Here is a 12484-nt window from a genome sequence, read left to right on the forward strand (position 1 = left end):
TGGGCACTGTGCACATGTGACGCCATGGAAAGATCCAAACAAGTTTCTCGCGTCGTTCCTCTCTGCCGCGCTGCTGTAATGTATACAGACGCTCTGAACCGCCTACCGACGCGGCGTTGTAGGGGTTGAGGACGGACTTCGAGATGAAAACAAACTTGGAGGATTTATTTTACATTATATATAGAGAGGTGAGAGTCAAGTAAAAGTCGTACAGTCATTACGGGCCGGCAGCAACTCGGACGCTGCGGTCCGCGGCAAGAAGTTCGAGGGAGGTGAATCCGGGACTGATCTGGAATGCTCTGGCCTGCTTCTTTTAAACCCTTCGAGGACTGGAAGTCGCGTCATGTTCGGCCAATGGGAGAGTCTGCTCAGATATGACGCCATTTTCGGCCAATGCTAGGCGCTCGTGCGGCGGTGTCACACCCGGCGGCTCCCTGCGGTCTTGCCTCGCTGACTTGCAATGCGCTCTTCAAAGGCGGACGGGGGGTACGCTTGGGCTCCATTGTCCGAGGGCCCCCCTACTCCCGGCGGTACGGCCCCGCTGGTTTGCAAATGCCTTCTTCAAAGGCGACCGGTGCGACGCTGCCAGGCCTTCCCGGTACATCACAGCCGTCTGGCTTCGGGACTCACGTTACCTGGAACAGTGCCGGGCTATCCCCTCGCTTTCTGGAAGAGCCAAGCATTGAATAGCTCCACCGGCGGGGTACGAAGTGAGGGCCTTCAACTTGTTTGCTCGTGCCGCGCTTCGGGAATGTGGCATCCGAGCTTCTGCGCTCCTTAATTAGCTGTGGTGCGATTCGATGTGGTCTGGGGAACTCGAAGGGGGCTCAGAAAAAGGTGCCGTATCTAACAGCATGCAAGACAGCAGCAATAGCAGTTGAAGAAACTGAAGGAAGCCGCAAAGAAAGCTTCGCTTTAATACTTTGTTGTACCCTACTGCTTTCGAGACCCCGTTTATTTTCCCGCGCCGTATGCGAAGTCATTGATTACGTCACAGCAGGCTCGCCATTACACACAGCAGTGGTTTTTAGCCCACCGCGTCAGCCGTGCACCGCTGCTTTTTCGCTCGTGGGCACCGCTGTCAGACGTCAACCTCGAAGCGTTATACCATAGCGGCACCGCGGAAAGAACGAAAGAAAGGAGCAATAGGCAAAAACATTGCTATCGGCGCAGGCCCAGATGAGCACGATGAGCAGAGTGAGAAGGCAGAAAGTAAACATTGCGCTCTTTTTATTACCGTTTTTGTCAGATGCCCTTCAGAAGTGTGTTGGGGAGTATATTCCTTGAAAAACATCGTACTTGTTCCAGCTTGTGGTTCAGGTTTTAAGGGAAGGTTGTTTCGCAGCCCCTTTAAAGGCATGTTAGTGCAATACCACAATATACCGGGTGTTTAAAGTTACGCTTTACAGTTTTCTTAAAATTAGGCACTGGGAAGCACGCAAAGAGCAGCTGTGCAAATAAGTTACGTGGCCAGGGGGACACAAAGTGTGGTGATAATTATCGCTGTCAGCAGCCCAATTAGATAAAATTGAATAACTTTTTTAACTGCAGTAAGTGGGTATGTTCGTATTGAAAAATCAGAGACAGTCGTGTTTCTAAACAGTATCCGTTGGAAAAATTCTTCTATCGTGTCTGTACTCCGAGATATCCGACTCTAAATTTTAATTGTCGTTCGCATGATTACGCATGCAAAAGAGGGAGGATACGCGCAAGCTCCCCCCTGATCTGGCGTGGCTGTTGCGTGCCACGTTTTGTCTGACAACAGGGTGGAGGCATAGGCAAAGATGATAACTCTTCTCGTCCCCTTCTTAGCCGGCTTAGCAGAGCGTTACCGTATGTGCTGTATATAGTACGGGGAAACGGCAATTTGTCACCAACGAGCACCCAGAAAACGGCGGACAGGAAGACGCCGCGCAGCGTGGTTGTACGCGATTACTGCGTATAAACTAGTTTATCGCTATTTATGTATTTTCGATGCTTTCTATTGTTTTTTTTTGTTCGTTTACGGGTTATACTGCGGTATATGCGAAGTTTCCCCATTTAACAACATACCGCGAACCTAATTTTGGTTGAAACGAACTTTGGATATAACGGATATTTTTCGCTGGCTTATCACAGTCAATTGTAACAAGCGTCAAATGAATATGCAGATATCCAAGATGTGGGCATCTCGTGCTTACATATGTTTAGGCACGCAAGAGAAAATATCTTTTTTTTTCAATGCAAAGATACTAATTCCTTCGGCTGTGCCGTAACACAGTGTAATGGCTTGTTACGTCCATACTGTGACGTGCGATGACAGTTGTAGTGTATGCTAGAGTTACAAAAGATCCAGTGTATGCTACACAGCAGCGCGGTGCAGCTACCTGTGGCGCTATGAGCATCGAAATACGCTCTTCCTGTATAGTTCGTACAAGACGCCCTACCGTATTGGTGCGACCATATCCGGCCTGATAACGCCCGATTATTATTTCCTGTTGGCAGGTATTCAACATGTGCAGTGAAGAGCTCGTCCAGTGGCTATACAATTCCTTTTCTTTACTTGTATTTACTGATTGTATATTTATGTATTTATCTATGTGAAATACCTTATCACAGTGCTAATATGTGCATGAACACCGACTGTTTTGCCGCCTTATTTGATGCAGTTGGTCAAAAAAATTGAAGTCTGGTGTTTGTCAGAGAGAGAAAGGAAAGACAGGAAGGTTAGCCAGAGGCGAGCTTCAGTTTGTTACCCTGCACTTGGATGGGTGACATAGGGTTGGAAAGAGAGCAAAGAGAGAGAAAATTTGTGGCGCCACAACATTCATATGGGGACCGCGATTACCAGCGAAGCTGCTTAGGCTGCATATATGGACAGCATACATGGACTGCATACATTATGACATTTTTTCGCACGGCACTACACTACGCCAACACAAGCACCGCTGTGGTCACTGCTCCTCCCGTGCATCTGCCGCAACCACTGCTGCAGCGCGCGTGACGTTATAGCCATAGAAGCGCCATCCACGTGCACAGGTGCCGTCGCCACACTCTTTTCTCCTCCTCTCATCAATCGTCAAAGAGGATTTCAAATGAATAAAGCACTCGAAGGCCAACTATACTATACTATATATATATATATAGGGTGTCCCACATAACTTGAACCAAGAATGTACAAATGAAAGGCGTGTCGGAAGCGAATTTCCGCTTAATATTCGCAATAGCCTATAGTAACTCAGACATCTTTTTTTGTTTTCCACATAACTCACTAATTAATTAAGTTTATTTACCCAACTTTTTAATTATTGGCTGAGGACCCCAAGTATGATACGCAGGTTTGTAGAGCACCTTCAGAAACCACCCATCGAGTTGTTTCCTTTACGATACGTCTCACGTAGTACTTTTTTTCCGGGTCGCAAAGAAAGCATCCGAAATTGTGAAAAAAAACCACGTGACGGAGCGCTTGCGTAGTGGTATCGTGCTGCTCTCAAGCGTGCGTTCGGTGAACAAGGTCGGCTCCCGCCGGATGACGGCGAAAATGCATGCTGCTGGCCGGGCGCTGCCGATGAGATAAAGAACGCCCTGCCACTTTCCCGTCGCCAGTAACGACGCAGCCGACCTTGTTCACCAAACGCACGCTTGAGAGCAGCACAATAACACTGCGCAAAAGCTCCGTCACGTGGCTTTTCTCATATTTCGCGGACTTCCTTCGCAACCCGGAAGAAAGGACTACGTGAGACGTATCGTAAAGAAACCAACTCGATAGGTGGTTTCTGAAGGTGCTCTACAAATTTGCTTATCATACTTGGGGTCCTCAGCCAATAATGAAAAAGTTGGGTGATTAACCTCATGAATTAGTGAGTAATGGGGAAAAAATTGTCTGAGTTACTATAGGCTATTGCGAATAGAACGCGTACGGTTCAATTCACTTCCGAAGCGCCTTTCATTTTTAAGTTCTTGACTTATGTAGGACACCCTGTATATATATATATATTGTGACGCAGCAGTAATCACGGCGTTTATTCCGCGTCAAAAGATTAGGCGAACAGACCACGCCCACAGCACGGAGCACACTCGAGAACCAGCCCCACAAGCGATGATGAAGAAGAACCCCATATGAACCCCATATGATGATGATCGTGTCCAGATGACATAATAGCTTATAAATTCCCACACTAATGTCCCCCTCGCGCGAGAGCGGCCATCCTGGCCGCAATTCAAAGGGGCGGTGAACGTCTCGTGAAAGGCTTCATACGGGAAACGTGGACAATCTCAGCGGCGCGGCAGCGGCGGTCATGTGGAACAATAACTGGTTCCACGCGATAGTTCACTGGAGAAGTCTGCTCCAAGACTTTGTAGGGGCCGATGAACCGAAGCTGAAACTTGTCACACAAGCCAGGAGTACGAACTGGTGTCCGGAGTAGCACTTCCTCGCCAGGGAGGAAGCAAACGACGCGATGAGAGGCGTCGTAATGCTGCTTGCGGTCCTGTTGCCGTGCTTCGGTGTTGATGCGGGCGCAGGCGTGTTGATTCGGCGACAACGCAGAATGCGGGACACATATTCTTCGCAGGAGGAAGGACATTGATGGACAGTCGGCGCGAAGAAAGAGACGTCAAGACAGGAAGAGGGCGAACGACCATAGACAAGGTAGAATGGCGAGTAACCGGTCGTGCGTTGAACGGCGGTATTATATGCAAAGGTCACGAATGGTAAAATTGCGTCCCAGTTTCTGTGATCGGGGTCAATGTACATGGCTAACATGTCTGACAGCGTGCGATGAAATCGCTCTGTGAGGCCGTTGGTTTGCGGATGGTAACTGGAGGTAGTCTTGTGGGTGGTTCCGGAGGCTCTGAGTACTTCGTCTAGTAGTTGCGAGAGGAATGCTTTTCCACGGTCGCTCAGGAGGACGCGAGGAGCACCGTGACGCAGTATTAAGGATTGAAGTATGAATGCAGCAACTTCAGAGGCCGAGGCAGCACTCACACAAGTTGTTTCGGCGTAGCGTGTCAAGTGATCAACGGCAGTCACAATCCATCGTTTACCGGTGAGAGTCACAGGAAGAGGGCCATATAGGTCAACTCCAACGACCTCAAATGGTTGCGACGGACAAGGAACCGGTTGCAGTTGTCCGCTTGGAGCTGATGTAGGGAGCTTTCGACGCTGACATAGAGCGCAGGAAGCGACATACCTCGCTACACTGGCGGACAATCCAGGCCAGTAGAAGCGCCCTTTGATGCGGTCATAGGTTTTCTGGAAACCAAGGTGACCAGCAGTCATGTCGTCGTGAGAAGCCTGCAGGACATGAGCACGTAGAGAGCGTGGCAGGACAGGAACCTAGCGTTGACCGTCAGGGTGATAGACATGACGGCATAGGACGCTGTTGTCAATCTTAAATTGCGTCAGCTGCCGACGAAGGCGGGCGTTAGGCGGGCGCGAAACTCCTTGAAGGTGGTCTATGATGCGCCGACAGTAAGAGTCGGCAAGTTGATGAAATTGGAAGGATTTGTTGTCATGTGGAGGCATCTCGTCGAAAGTGGCCAACAAGAAAGCATCTGAGGAGGGATCGAGCGAAGGCTTGTCACGGATGGTAGTTGGAGCTCCATGGCATGGTGTCGTAGGAAGCGGACAGCGAGAAAGCGCGTCTGCATCTTGGTGTTTTCTCCCGCACTTGTAGGTAATGGTAAAGTCGTATTCTTGCAAACGAAGAATCCACCGACCAAGTCGTCCAGACAATTTCTTCAGCGTCGAAAGCCAGCATAATGCATGATGGTCTGTAACGATCGTAAAGTGGCGGCCGTGAAGATAAGGTCGAAACTTCTGCACAGACCAAATGATAGCTAGACATTCTTGCTCCGTGATGGTGTAATTCTTTTCGGCGTTTGTCAGAACGCCACTTGCGTATGCGACGACCCTCTCACCTAAAGTGTCGTCTCGCTGTAGGAGAATGCCACCAATTCCGTGACCACTAGCATCCGTATGCAGGAGGGTAGGAGCAGCTTCATCAAAATGGCGTAGTACCGGTTCAGATGTGAGAGCGCGCTTCAGATGGGTGAACGCAGATTCACATTCGGGAGACCACACAAAGGGAACATTAGAACCCAGTAATTTGTGCAGAGGTGACGCTATTGAGGCGAAGCCCCGTATGAATCGCCGAAAATAGGAAGCGAGGCCTAAGAAACTACGCAAATCTTTGGTCTTTTCGGGACGAGGGAAGTTCTGAACTGCGGAAACCTTGTCAGGATCAGGACGAATGCCATCTTTGCTCACAATGTGACCGAGAACTTTGATCGTCTTGCTGTCAAAATGGCATTTCTTGGTGTTTAGCTGAAGTCCAGCGTTGGCAAGGCACGTGAGAACTTCATCCAGACGTTGCAGGTGCTGAGAGAAGGTTGACGAGAAAACAACAATATCGTCGAGATAGCACAGGCAAGTCTTCCACTTTAGGCCACGAAGAACGGTGTCAATCATGCGCTCGAACGTTGCGGGTGCATTGCAAAGGCCGAATGGCATGACATTAAACTCGTAGAGCCCATCTGGTGTTGAAAACGCTGTTTTCTCCTTATCGTCCTCATGCATAGGTATCTGCCAGTAGCCGGAACGCAGATCGATGCTGGAGAAGTACTCGGCACCCTGCAGGGAATCCAAGGCATCGTCTATTCGCGGCATAGGGTATACATCCTTGCGTGTGATCTTGTTAAGTGCTCGGTAGTCGACACAAAATCGAACAGAGCCGTCTTTTTTGCGAACCAAAACAACGGGGGAAGACCAAGGGCTAGCAGAGGGGCGTATTATGTTTCGTTGGAGCATGTCGGTGACGTTCTCGTCAATGACTTTCCTCTCGGCTGGCGATACGCGATAAGGTCTACGGCGCACGATGGATGTACCATCTGTCTCTATCCGATGCGTCGTAATCGAAGTCTTTCCCAACGAAGATGAATGCGCGTCAAAGGAAGCTTCATGTTTTTGAAGCAAAGCTAGCAATTGTTGTGACTGCGAAGGTGTCAGGTCGGCACTGATGGCAGCTGCAAGAGCTGAAGGAGATGCGGCCCGTCCGGTACAAGGACCTTCAGAGGCAGCTGGTTTAAAGGAAATAACAGATATAGACTCTGATGCAGTGGCGCAAGCCAATGTAGTGCCTTTAGGGATGAGAATCTTTTCGGATGTCGGGTTTGTAGCGTAGAGAAGTGCAGAGCCATGATCAAACCTAACGAGCCCTGAGGCAAAGGCTATCCCTCTTGCAAGACAGCGTGCAGATGGTAAGACGAGCACGTCGCCGTAGTCAATCACATCAGACGTGATAGTAACGATGCTTTGATGGCGAGGAGGTAACGCGGTATCTTCTGCAGCAAGGAAGTGAAGGGGTGTGTCATCTGCATGAAGTGAATAGGTCGTGTCGGTCATGTGGAGAACGCGTTGTCCACAGCAGATGGAGGCGGAGGCCGTAGAAAGAAAATCCCATCCCAATATGAGCTGCTGGGCACACGAACTTAGCACTGCAAATTGTACGTGATGTAGAAGTCCATCGATGGAAATACGAGCTGTGCACATGGCGATAGGTCGAATTGAGGCCCCTTGAGCAGCGAGTAGCGTAGGTCCATCATAGGGGGTCGTAACTTTCCGAAGTCGCGAACACAAATCACGGTGAATGACGGAAACACTAGCACCAGTGTCTATTAAAGCTTCTACTTGTACACCTTCTACTACTACCAATATCACATTGCACGGACGCGATGGAGGAATTTCTGTCCTGTCGTTCGATGCAGCTTTTCCTCCAAAAGCTGCATAATTCAGTTTTCCGGACGGCGCTCGGCGAATTGAGAAGCAGGTCTCAGTGGGGACGTAGAGCGGCGAAGGGGTGACGGCGAGCGGCGTCTCGCAGGACGGTAAGCCGTCTCGGATGCTACAGGAGGCGATGGAGAGCGTCCGCGCGGTGGACCATAAGGACGGCGTTGGTCATGGAAGCTCCCTACACGTTGGAAAGTAGCTCCGGGTGAGAAGTCATCCCGTTCGTATACATCATATCCGCGACGCTCGTCTTGCTGGCGCTTGCGGCAAAAACGCGCGATGTGGCCACGATAGCCGCAGTAGTAGCAGATGGGACGAGGAGGACGCCACTGCGGATAGCTGGTTTGGGTAGGTGCGCTGGTAGTCATGGAAGCGATGTGAGCCGGTGTTGGTTTTGGAGGCATCGGGGGGATGATGACTGGAGTAGCTGCGGCTACTTGTGCGTACGTTCATGGGGCCCTAGGGGTTAGAGGGTCTGTGTACGCTGCACCAGCCATGGATGCCAATTCCTCCTTGATGACGTCGCGCAGATTGGTATCGGAGGCAGGAGAAGGCATAGGTCCTGCGGCTAAGCCAAGATACTGGAGCTCTTCTCGAATGATTGAGCGTATCATTGCTCGTAACGCAGGGTCGTCGGTGGTAGTGTTTGCAGTGGTGTTTGGCTGCAACCGTACTGATTCGAGTTCGTCAAGGCGCTGGCAAGTAGCGACGATATCAGTGACGGTAGCGGGGTTCTGGATGGCTAAAGCATTGAAAGCAATAGGTCCGATGCCTTTGAGGATGTGGCGAACCCTGTCTGATTCGGTCATGGCCGTGCTCACGCGTCGACAAAGAGCAAGCACATCCTCGATGTACGACGTATAAGATTCACCGGGCTGTTGCTTGCGAGTGTCGAGCGTCTTTTTTGCGAGGGCGGAACGAACAGCCGGTGTGCCGAAGATGTGGCGGAGCTGCTGTTTGAAAGCGCCCCAGTCCGTGAAATCAACCTCATGGTTGAAAAACCAAGTCTTCGCTACTCCTGTCAGATAAAAGGCGACGTGACGTAGCTTGGACGCATCGTCCCAACGGTTAGCCGAACTCACTCGGTCATAGTCGTCCAGCCAATCCTCGACGTCTTCACCGCGAAGTCCAGCAAACAGATGCGGATCACGCTGGTGCCCACTGACAACCCAATACGGAGAGGTTGGGGTAGGCGAGGCCGAGATGGTGGAAGTAGAAGTGCCTGTTGGCTCGTCCTGCGACATGCTGGCGCACAGCTGGCACAATCGGCGACCCGATCGAAGCTCCAGGAGGTTGAGCGGGGAGTCAGAGGACGGGGGACCGAAGAGCACACTCCACCACTTGTGACGCAGCAGTAATCACGGCGGTTATTCCGCGTCAAAAGATTAGGCGAACCGACCACGCCCACAGCACGGAGCACACTCGAGAACCAGCCCCACAAGCGATGATGAAGAAGAACCCCATATGAACCCCATATGATGATGATCGTGTACAGATGACATAATAGCTTATAAATTCCCACAATATATATATATATATATATATATATATATATATATATATATATATATATATATATATATATATATATTATTAATAAAAAAATGTTTTGCGTTTTCCGTTCTGCCTGAGGTAAAAGACGCTGAGGCGGTATTTTGTAAATTGCTTTGCGAAGGTAGAAACGTTGTTTTAGGGTGTGTTTATCGGAGCCCGAACTCGGGTGACGAGTGTATCAGTGCCATTCACGACTACATGCAACGTCACGCCCATGGTTCACGCATCGCCCTTATGGGTGATTTTAATCTTTCTGACATTAATTGGAATGACATGCACTACTCGTCAGCAGCCTCGGATGCACTATTTGATCTCATGTTAACCTTCAATATTCATCAGGTTGTTTCCCGTCCAACGCGTTCAGTGGGAACCACTCAAAACATTCTTGACCTAATATTTATCAGCCATCATTTCGATATTAACCATGTACAAACTGACGTAATTCGTGGCATATCAGATCATGACGTACCAGTATGCGTGTTACCACTCGTTGGTACTACTACCCACTTTCCTGTGTCCACAGTATCCGACTTCCAAAACGCTGATGACAATAGCATACTAACATACCTTGACCACGAGTTCCAGCCTTTTTCCCAAATGGGTTCCAATGCCTCTGTTGACGTACATTCCCTTTGGCTTAGGTTCAAATCTATCGTCCTCTACTGCGTCACGAACTACGTGCCCACTAAAACCAAACGGCCGCCAAAAAATAATCCCTGGATAACCCGAGAAGTAATTCAGGCAAAGCGCCGTCTGAAAAGATTGCGTAGAACAATAAAAATTAAAGGAGGGAACAAATCCAGGGTGACGAAACTTCCTAATGCCATCGCGGAATTCAAGCTTGCAGCCAAACGAGCAAAAGAATATTATTTTAATGTAACGTTACCGAGCTTTCTTACTAATAATCCCGGAAGGTTCTGGAGGCAGTTTCGCACCAATGATAGAGAAGCGTCCCACTTAAGCCCAGAGGAAGAAACTGCGAAAGCCAACGCATATAACATTTTTTTTTTCAATCAGTATTTACTACAGACAATAACATATTCCCCCCATTCTAACGAGACAGGGCGTAAGCATTGGCGAATTAGACATTACGGACGCTGGCATACTTAATCTTCTGCTTAATCTTGACCCTAAAAAAGGCAGTGGTCCTGACAACATACCTAACGACTTTCTGAAAAGGTATGCGGAATGGTGCAGTAGATACCTCGGCATAATTTTTCGTAAATCACTCACGACTTCACAACTACCGAACGACTGGAAAATTGCAAAGGTAATACCTATCCATAAATCAGGCGACACAGCAGAAATTTCAAATTTTAGACCCATTTCATTAACTAGTACATCCTGTAAGCTTCTAGAGCACATAATCTTAAAGCACATAACTGTTTTTCTAGAGAGCATTGGCTTCTTGTCTCCCTACCAACATGGTTTTCGCAGTGGTTTATCAACAGTAACCCAACTAACAGAACTAGTCCACGATCTTGCATATACTATCAATCACCGCGGCCAGACTGACATGATTTTACTTGATCTATCTAAGGCATTTGATTGTGTGTGCCATAACAAATTAATCGCTAAAGTTGAAAGTGTTGTTGGGACAGGGCTCCTTTCAGCCTGGATAAAAGAATTTCTAGCCAATCGTTCACAATTTGTAACCTACGGAAAAATGCTATCTAACACTGTCACCGTTACTTCCGGAGTTCCCCAAGGCTCAGTCCTTGGGCCATTACTCTTCCTAATTTATATTAATGACATCACAGCTAACATTGGTTGTAATATAAAACTGTTCGCCGATGACTGCGTCATCTATAGGGAAATCACTAATTATAACGATAACATCGCACTTAATACATCCCTCAACACTCTAGCTATTTGGTGCTCTAATTGGCAGATGTCAATTAACATAAAAAAGTCTGTCGTCATGACCGTAACAAGGAAAACAAGACCATCTAACTTTACATATGAGATTAACGGCATACCACTAACTAAAGTTGAACAACATAAATACCTGGGAGTTACATTAACCTCAGACCTCAGGTGGGATAAACACATTTCGAATATCACGGCAGGAGCATTACGCAAATTATTCTTCCTCAAAAGAAGCCTTGCGCTCTCTACAACATCAACGAAGCTACTGGCCTACACAACGTTCGTTAGGCCGGTTCTCGAATATGCAAACACAGTCTGGTTTCCTCATACAACAACTAATATAACAAAATTAGAGGCAGTACAAAGAAAGGCTATAAGGTTCATTCACAATAAGTATAAATGCACTGACTCACCGACTAATCTTCTAACGCAGTCTGGATTGCAAATGCTATCTACCAGGGCAAAACACGCTCGCCTGAAGTTCTTGTTTCAGCTTCTAAAAAATAACTATAAGATAGATGCGTCCAGGTACATTTCATTTTCTGAGGCTCGAAAAACACGTAACAAACATGCGCACACTTTAACAGAATACACATGCAACACTGACACGTTTAAGTATTCATTCTTCCCCCTTACAATTGCTGAATGGAACCGCCTTGATCCTACTATAACCGCCATCGAATCGTTGTCCGAATTTACTTCACAAGTGGAAGCTGCAGTGCGTAAATAAAACGATTTATCATCGCACGGGTCATCGTCACAAATTTTGCATTGTGTTGCTTTCGACTTCCCACTTTTCTTTTTCCATTTTGGTTTGATTGTCGTAATGTGGACATATGGTACACTGTGTTCCCAAAATAAATTGTCATTACTGTACCTACTGCTAGTCCTAAGATAATTGTTGTAACTGCCATTACCTGCTGATTGCTTGCCTAGATTGTTCTTTTTTTTTTCATTTCGTGTCTTCTCGCTCTCAAAGTGTATGTTTTAAGCGCATCCCTTCCCACAATTTAAATATTCTTCACGCGTTAAGTGTTATCTTTCAGTTCGCTCCTATTTTTTGTATAACTACTTACTTACGTGTTCTTAACTGCCAGTATCATGTTAATTAACTGTCATATGCAAACTTGCATTTTTGTTTCCAAACTCAGCTTCTTTCTTATATTACCATACTTGGGCAATTGCTTTTCTTTTTTCTTCCTTTTTTTCAATTATTGTTCTGCCTTAATGCGTATTCACATACATGCCTACTGTATCGCCCAACTGCCACGCTCTCAAATGAGAGTAGCAGTA

General features: G+C 47.8%; 1 protein-coding gene across 1 annotated transcript in view; it reads right to left on the bottom strand.

Annotated features, from left to right (window-relative positions):
- Nucleotides 1-12484, bottom strand: part of LOC139049438 (proto-oncogene tyrosine-protein kinase receptor Ret-like) — a 379568-nt gene that overhangs the window by 251550 nt on the left and 115534 nt on the right. The gene's annotated exons all lie outside the window — the stretch shown is intronic.

Source organism: Dermacentor albipictus, chromosome 1, assembly GCF_038994185.2.
Source record: "Dermacentor albipictus isolate Rhodes 1998 colony chromosome 1, USDA_Dalb.pri_finalv2, whole genome shotgun sequence".
In the NCBI taxonomy this organism is placed as follows: domain Eukaryota; kingdom Metazoa; phylum Arthropoda; class Arachnida; order Ixodida; family Ixodidae; genus Dermacentor; species Dermacentor albipictus.